Raw genomic sequence first — 10,000 nt, forward strand, 5'->3', positions numbered from 1 at the left:
TAAATCTTTTACTAAAATTACTGGATTCGATTTTAAACGACAAAAAAAAGGTTGATATGCCGCAAAACATAGCAAACTATTTGCAGTAGACTTAGCGCATGGCCCTTTGGATAGGATCTAAGTGTAGTATCTGTACTTCATCTTTTCTATCTTCGATTTGTGAAGGAGAAATTGTTTCAGACTGAGGCAAGGTTTAGTTTTGTCCCAATCCAGAATGACTTTTTTTCGGGGGTGGGGGCTATTGATTTTCCCCACGACCTTGTGTCTAACCTCCCTCGCGAGGAGGAAAGTAAATAAGTACCTACTGCTGCATTGGTGTCTCCTTTCAACTCTCATACATGCCGGCCTGTCTTTGTTTCAATCAGTTTGACCACTACGGCTGGTCAAGCAATTATGTGAACGTCTCTCCTCGAGGCATTAATATGTTTGGACGAAAGAAATGCATTATTTATTAGCATGTTTAGATTTCATCGACAATTAATCAGTTCCTGCAAGCTTCCCAATGAAACCCTTCAGCAACTGACTACGAACACACACTGCTTAAATGTACGTACAAAAGCACGCATGTACAAAGGTCGGACAAAATAATTGAAATCTATTAGAAAAAATAGCAAAGTGTAACAAGCCATGTAAAAAAAAAACAGTAATAAACACGTGTGTACATCTCTATAGCATTTGAATGTTTGTCCAATTGCGGGAACAGGAGTGATCTCCCTTTGAAGCTTGAGGTATGACACTATTCAAGCCTCCATGAAGAGTTTTTTCCCACGTGAAGCCAAAATTATTTTCAGTCAGTCCTCACAAGTTCAGACCCGGCATGTGGTCATATCTGTTGCCAATAAGTTAAGCTTTCAAAAATATATCGGGTTTACATAGTTCTAGCCTATATTTTTGGAGCTACGGCAGCATTTGCGGGAAAATTAGCCGAAAGTGGCCTAAAAATCGTGACAAAAAATTTCAATGTACCAAAAAAAAAAAAAGGCCATATTTGAGAGGTTAGAGAAAATAATTTAAATCTATTAGAAAAAGTAGCAAAGTGCAACAAGCCATTAAAAAAACAAAAACACATTTAAAAACGTGTGTACATCTCTTTACCATTTGAATGTTTGTTCAATTGTGGAAACAGAAGTGATCTTCCCTTCGAGCTTGTGGTATACTGTTTTAAGTTCTTTTATTGCTGTTACTTGTTGAGTCGACGTATGCAGCGTTTTCGGTGAGATGCCTTTTGGAGAAGCTGTCCACCGACCTCAATAAATGTTTTGTCTATCCACAGCCTCATTTTGGTGTGTATGTGTTATGGCACCGTCTAGGATAAGGTCTTAGATTATTTGTAAGGTTTCAGATAAGTGCCCGAACATCCAATAATTATGCAATCTTTAATGAGGCAATTTAAACCTGGATACGGAAGGCATATCCACTACGTTTTCTGGTAGACTATTTCATGGAACAGAAACACAATCCAAGAATGCTGCCTTTCTTCTGTTCAGATGAAAGCGACAATAATACATTTGTGTGTGTTGGTCAAGTGTGTTTGAAGTCTATGGACAATTGACATAGTTCAAATTTGATAGAAATTTTCCCCTAGATAAGATGTAGATATTAAGACAGCATGCAGCTTTCTAAGGGGGAAACATCTGAAATAAAGTTGCTGAAAATACAGCCAAAACTTTTGGTTTCCTTGTAGCTTTTCTAACAAAACCAAGATGGACAAGGTATGTTTCCTTATTGGCCGATGTTAACCCCAGAGAACTGTTATCTGTCTCTTTCTGTTGTAAAAGTTATAATTCTGTTGAACTGTATCTGTGAATATATTGACACGTACAAACATGAGAACACTAGACGATAACAGAAACACTCATAAATATATACACATTCAACACATGAACACATGAATGTTTATATACAAGTAAATCGTTATATACACCCGTTATATATAGACGAGTATAGAATACTAACACGGTCATAAAATATGCTTACATATATTTTAATTTATGCAGATTTGTATTTATTATTATTGCGCCATATCTCTATTGATTATTATATTGTACCCAATATATAGTTGTGATTTCAAAAGTTTTATGTTTAAATATGACTTGGATGCCATCGGCTAGAATTGAAACCAAAACATTTAGCTCTCCAGCGGTATTCACTACTATCTCACGTTAGGACACACAGATATCAAAAGTTCGAATGTTAATGCAGTTTAACGCATAAATGTATATTTGTGCATGTGTAGTGGATACACATTAAGTTGATGTATACCTGCCAAAAAAGCAAGTCAAATTTGTTCTACAGATTCGAATACTCTATATAGTAAGTTGTAAGTCCGTAAATAAAAATTGACAAAGAAGTTTGGTAGAGACATCCACAGACAAGTTCACTTTTATATATAGTCTAGCAGGTCAAACAACAGTAAATTTTAGCTTCTCTATTAGGCTTTCATTTAGAAGAAACAAGCCTCTTTTTTAGTCTCTCCCTCCATAAACAAATTCTCTCCCCAATAAAAGCTTTGAAACTGCAATAAATCTCCATTGTTTCCGTGCATCTTGGGTTAAATAGACCAGCGACTGTGCACATATGTAAGAAAGACTTATTATTTCATTTCTTTTTTATAAAAACTATAAAATGTAAGTACGTGTTTGTGTGAAAAGACTATGTGTGAACGGTTCGTTTAAATATTTGTCAAGGTGAAAATATTGCAGAAAAAATATGAATGATGATTTTATAATCCAAAAGAAAAAGTTATAAATTAATCATGGTGATATTTCTAAGTAATGATAATATGAATTAAATAAATTACAATCGTCTAAAATCCCATTCTACAAATCAGAAAAAAACTTTTGCACTAAACTAATAATTCAAAAAATCGATTATAATTATGTGTTGTCCTTTTTGGCTGTTATTGTAACTCGTTAGTTCAGTAGGAGGTGACTGTGGTCAAGTGGTTAATGACACGGACTGATGACCTGGGTGTTTCAAGGTGTAATCTAGTTCCTTCCATAAAAACCACTTTCACTTAGGATGTTGGCAACCTTCACGTGGTCCCTCCAGTAAGTACCCGATGTCTTTCTGGAAATAATTCTGACTAGAAAATTATTGGGACACCAATGCCAACAATAAAATCTTTGGATGGATGTGACATGATGATGCTGATAGTGCAATGGTTCCCAATCTTTATTACTTGACGTCACACAATTGAGCTCTTTTTGTTTTTGTTTTTTTACACAGGCATCACCACATTATCAAGGCCAAGAGGCCACTCAAGGATAAGAGTTAAAGAGTGTACAGTAGAAATTGGACAATATAGTAATCATTAGTAATGAAAATTCGGTAAATTTGATAACTTATATGGAACGGCTCATCAAGAGCTTATTTACGTTAGACTTGAAGACAACCATATTGTAGTCAGCCGGAAAGCAGGAAAACGGAAGACAATTCCACAGGCATGCACTTCTAAGAAAGAAGCTTTGTTCATGGAATCTACGTTTAGGTTTAGGCACAGATAAAGAGTAGGGGGAATTATTGATAGTGTTTCAGTTAGACGAGTGTTTCTTGTGAAAGTTTGGCAAGGGGGGACCATAGATTGAAGCTCAGTCGAACACTTTCCATGAAAATAACGATACATCAGAGACAAACTCGCAACATCTCTTCTGTGAGATAGAGGTTGCAGGGAAGAGAAAAGGACATCTCCTACGAGGCTACGAAGTCTATTTTGAACTCTATCAAGGCAGGACAAGTCCTTTCTAGCAGCTCCTGCCCAGATGTGGCAACAGTATTCCATCCTTGGACGTATCTGGCTCTTATATAGATAGAGAATTGCATCAGCAGTGAGATATCTACTGGATCGATAGAAAGATCCCACCATTTTTCCAGCGGCCTTGGCAACAGATTTGATGTACATGTTCCATTTAAGACCAGGAGTAATGGTCAAGCCTAGAAGCTTGTCAAAACTTGAGGCCTCCTGAAGACGAGAGCCATTCATTTCAATTGATGCCAGATGTGGATCAGAATGTTGATGATGTAAAGAGAGAAGCTTAGTTTTAGATGCATTAAAAGTAACCAGCCACTCCTTTCCCCATTGTACCACGTGCTCAAGATCAGAGGAGAGAGAATTGGAGAGAACTTGGTCGTTTACTGACTTAGATTTGCTACCATAGATGGTAGTGTCATCAGCATAAATGTCTACAAATGATGTAAGGATGTGATTTGGAAGATCATTAATGTAGATCAGGAAAAGAGTTTGGCCCAGGATGGACCCCTGAGGGACACCAGCATTAATACTGTGAGCTTCTGATTTTCGCGCCTCAACTACTACTCTTATGAACCTATCAGAAAGAAATGATTTAATAATTGAGAAGACATTTCCAGCTATACCATAGCTAGAGATCTTGTGAAGTAAACCTTTATGCCATACCCTATCAAAGGCCTTAACGGTAAACCTATCACAAAAAAAAAACAATAAAAGCTTTTCATGCAATAAACTAATTTAAATAAAATAAAATACGCATCAAGTGCGCTTGAAAGCCAAATCACAACGTAATATTAGGAAAATAAACAAATATTTTACTTGTTTGAAATTTATCACAAATATATTTCGGAGGTATACTCAATCTTCAGTGTTTTGTTTTGTTTCTTTTTTTCTTCTTCCTTGCCATGCTGTAAAGTTGGAGAAAGAAGTTTGTTTGTATAGCGCAAAACAACGTTTCTATTGAACTCTCATTCTTGACGTTATTCTCGCGTTGCCTACGTACAATTCAACCATTTCAAAATACAACCGCCAGATACAACGTGCGGTGCTATACAAACAGACTTCTTTCTCCAACTGTGCAAATTCGCACAATTTTCTTATTTCAATTCAAGCTAGGCTGAAAAGCTGAAACAGCCCGCGATATCAACAAAGTGTTTGGTCCAGGAATCACTACTGCTCACACAGCATAGTGGTCGGCCATCGGATGTTGACAACGATTAATTAAAACCCTTAGTCAAAGCCAATTCACGAACAACTGTTCAAGAACTTAATTCTGAATTAGATGTAACGTACACAAAGATTTACAACCACTTGAGAGATTGGAAAGACAAAAAAAACAACTTGATAAATGGGTGCCTCATGAATTGTATGACAACCAAAAGAAACGCCGTTATGAATTGTCATCTTCCCTTCTTTTATATAACAAGAACGACCCGTTTCTCGACCAGGTTGTGACTTGCAATAAAAAGTGGGTTCTTTACAACAACCGGCGACACTTAGCTCAGTGGTTAGACGCCAACGAAGCTCCACGATATATCCTAAGTTGCACCAAAAGAAAGCCATGCTGACTGTTTGATGGTCTCATCCATTACAGTTTTTTGAATGCAGGCGAAACAATTACGGCGAAGAAGTACTGCCAACAAATGGACGAAATGCGTTAGAAACTTCGACAACAACACCCAGCATTAGTTAACAGAAAAGGCTCAATTCTCCTCCACAACAATGCCCGACCGCACGTTGCTAAACCGACCCTGCAGAAGTTGAACGAATTGGGTTATGAAACACTGCCTTATCCTCCAAAATCTAAGCGACATCAAAAACACCTTCAGCGACTTCTGCGTCATCAGAACGTAAGATTTTTTACATTACTGGCATAAATACACTTGTTTTGCGTTGGCCAATGTGTATTGATTCTGATGGTGTTTATTCGATCAAAAAGTTTTTCATCTGAATTTAAAAGTTTAAAACTGCAATAACTTTCTTGTCAACCTGATAAAACCATTGCTTCTTTAGACAATGTTTGGCTGCATATAACACACAATGGAGAAAGAATGTGTGTATCTCCAATCCAGTGCAATCCACATTTTTTTCAAACATTACGATTCAAGTAGTAAACTTTTTCTTTTTTTTTTAAATAAAGTTATAGAATTATTTTTGTTGTCATTTCTTTTTAGAATTTTGTCTATAATTAAGAGTGAATTATATTTTAAAAATGAACAAAAAATAAATAAACATATCAAACAAATTTTTTTTTGCCATATTTAATCATGTTTTTTTTTTCTATAATTCAAACCTTAATTTACAGCAGCTAAATATCAGCTAAGAAATACAAAAAATCTGTTAAACATTGTAAACGAGATAGACAATATAAAACATAACAACGCTTACCAATGTTTATTGTAATGGAAAATTAAAATGTCTAACACAGGGGTTCTCAACCGGGGTCCACATGGACCCTAGGGGGGGCCATAGAATATTTCTGGGGGTTCACAGAATTATCATTATTACTTATTATCATTATTATCATAATTTTTATAGTTGTTGTAGAATACTTTATTTGCATGAAATTAGTTTTCATTTAAAAATAAAGCTTAATTATATAATATTTCTTAGATTATTAAAACCTCAACATTTATATTAGTGAAAAATAGAAGCTTGTCTTATGACCAATAGTTATGAAGGGGTCTACCAAGATAAAAAGAAAGGAAAAGGGGGTCCATGAGTAAAAAAAGGTTGAGAACCACTGGTCTAACACTTTAAAAAAAGCCAAGTGAAGCATGCATGGTCCCCCGTGAATGCACAGTGAACGAGGCATAAAAAAATGTCCATCATTTGCCCCCCTCCATTTAGCCTCAAAACTCTCCAATGCCTTAATGTCTTTAAATTTGAGTTCAGCACCATGCAAAACTGCTAAATAAACATGCACAGGAAATTTTGGACAAATATGGTAAAATAGTCCCGAAAATGGAATGTTTTTATTAGCCCTAAAAAAAACCCTTGGGGCACACCCGAGAGTTATCGCGAAGTATAGACACACAAAATTATATAGGAATCAGTTAGTTACAACTTTTCAGAAAAATTTTGTAAAAATCCAAGGCATCAATTTTTTTTTATAAGCACAAAAGTGTCAATTTTAGCCATTTTAACCCGAAAGGCACCCCTAGGGGGGCAACCGGAGTTTTCCAGAAAAATCCGTTCTGTTACGTTTTTTACTCATATCATGTTTAATGTTTGGGCAAAATTTCAAAAAATTCCAAGGCGTAGTTATTGAGAAAAGTGCGGACAGACGAACGGACGAACAGACAAGGCCGATTTATATAAAATTTTATTTTCTCTTTTTTCGTTTGAACATCAATATCACGTAAGTAATAATGCGTGGGTTAATATTTATTAATAGAAACAATCCCACTTATAACGATATGAAAATCTTTTTCCAGTTTTAACTCAAACCTGTAACCTATTCGAGGCACACTAATAATCGTTCTATGGCACAGCGATGTAACGTGACAAGGTGGTTAGAAACCTCTCCCTTGGGAATTATATTTTTTGTGGGGTGGGGGTGGGCTATCCAATCCTATCCAGGTTATCTCCCTTTTTCATAGTCCTCAGACTTTATTTGATCAAGGAGGATACGATTAAAGAGTTGACCCCCAAATACAAGCAGGTCGTCACTAGACGTCTGCGCGCTAATAGGTCAGTATTTGACTATATACAACCATCATGTGATAGAGTACGTTCTCAATATGAAACAACATTTCATAGAAACGTATAATTACAAAAGGTAAAATGATTACAATGATTTTCAATAAGAAATAGTATAGTACATATCTTAATAGTTAATCATATTGGGTGGGGGTGGGGGATTAACTGAACATTAAAATTTAGAAAAGAATAAATTCCCCACATAAAGTTAGACATGTGTATATGTTTTTATATTTGTATATATAAGATTTACTCCTAAACTAATTAACCGATCATGATGAAAATTCAGATACCTTAGATTTGTTTTAATGAAATTTTAACAGTGCTTATTAGACATCGATTATTTCAGTTTCTTTAGCGAAAAAAAAAAATGGAAACTGCACTAACCCTATGCGGGTTTAACCGACTTCCTTCAAAAGAGGAAGTTCCGTGGGAGTATGAAATTCACAAGCGGTCCCCGGTCGCATGTATATCCCCGTTAGGGGAGATGACGACGTTAGGTTTTTGTATCTCTTGCAGAGAGGTGTTGATGTCCTCCTACATGCAGCACCTGCAATTCCCAAATTGGTCACCCATCTTGTTCTGACCAGGCTCAGCGTTGCTTAACTTTGGTGATCTAACGAGAACCGGTGCGTCAACGTGATTATGCAGTGCATTTATTTATTATTATTTCTTTGGAGAATTTTAAAACATTTTAAAGAACATAATAGGGGCACCGCCTCCTGCTTATAACTTCCGCCGATAACCTATAGTATTATTATAAATGGAAATAAAAGTGTGTATTTATTTAATGTCCGTCTAGATCCGATGAGATTCGAACCATTCATAAGTAATTCTATAGACGGACACAATGTTTGTGATTCTGCAATAATAATGAATCGATAGAAAGCAAAGAAGCTGCTGCAGACCATTCTTCATCTTCCTGCGAGACGACGAATGTAGATCAGATGTGGCGCGTATATTTATAGCAAGTTGATTATACACGGCCATAACAAGATACTCAACGCTCCATGCAACAAAGACGAATATATTTATTGGCAGATGTGAACATAAAACAGAAGATTCTACTCCATCATACTCATGTACAGTTATATTGCTTATTCTTGTTGATATATAATACGCGTGCACATATATTGATAAGTAATGTTATATTTATGGATCGGCATATTTAATCAGGCATTAATCCACTTACCTTTAACATTTTAGAATTTTTTTAAGGTTGACTGTGCCATATCAGCTGAATAAACATACGTACGAGCAAATACACGCGCTTTCTTCATGCAAATAATAATAATAATAATAATAATAATAATAATAATAATAATAATAATAATAATAATAATAATAATAATAATAACAAACACAATAATAACAATAACAGCAACAACAACAATAATAACAATAATAATAATAATGACAATAATAATAATAATAATAACAACAACAATATTAATAAGAACAATGACAATAAAATAACAATTATAATAACAATAACAACAATAACAACAACAATAATAATAACACCAATAATATTAATAATAACAATAAATAAAATTAACAACAATAATAATAACAATAACAACAACAATAATAACAATAACAACAACAATAATAATAACAATAGCAATAAAAACAATATTAATATTATTACAACAATAATAACAATAACCAAAAGAATAACTAAAATAACAATAATAACACCCATAACAAAAACAACAACAATGATAATAACAATAACAACAATATTATTAATAATAATAACAACAATGATAATAATAGCAACAATAACAATAATAATAATAGTGATAATAATAATAATGACAAAATTAATAATAGTAATAATAATAATAATAATAAGTCTACAGAATTGCTTATAAAAGGTTCGAATCTCATCGGATCTAGATATCGTAAGCGAATGTAGCAAATTAACCCAAAAGGAATACAAGAACAGGCACGATTAAGTGGGGTGGGCACTATACTGGGAATTATGCAAACAACTGCATCTCAAATGCACAGACAAATGGTACAAGCATAAGCTGGCAACAGTACTTGAAAACGAGAATCACAAAATCCTATGGGATATGGACATACAACGGATAAACCATCCAAGCAAGAAGACCAGATGTTGTAATAATTAACATTCATTTTTATGGTATCTTATAAGATACTTAGTTTTATTAAGCTATTACAGTGAATTCTATTTATGCATAGTTTCTGCACTCTGCATAATTGCGAAGAATATATCAGGTACAATATAATAGTTGATATAGTTTTGGTTCTTCCCTATATATAATTAAAGAGGCACAATTATTCTCCTCTGGACCAAAATACAGTAGGTTTCAAACAACAGATGCCACATAAAATTTCTTATGTCTAGCCTATTAGCCACTATCTTACGTAATTTTATAAAGACTTTTCTGACACATCCAGGTGTTTAAATGAAATCCTAGATTACATCTGAGGAGCTACAGCATCACTATCGCATTAACCTACAGAGGAAGTAGGCACCAGTAAACACCGCAGATTGTTACAGACAGGGTACGGATACTG

This window comes from Euprymna scolopes, chromosome 20 (assembly GCF_053919585.1).
Source record: "Euprymna scolopes isolate OS-2025 chromosome 20, ASM5391958v1, whole genome shotgun sequence".
Lineage (NCBI taxonomy): Eukaryota > Metazoa > Mollusca > Cephalopoda > Sepiida > Sepiolidae > Euprymna > Euprymna scolopes.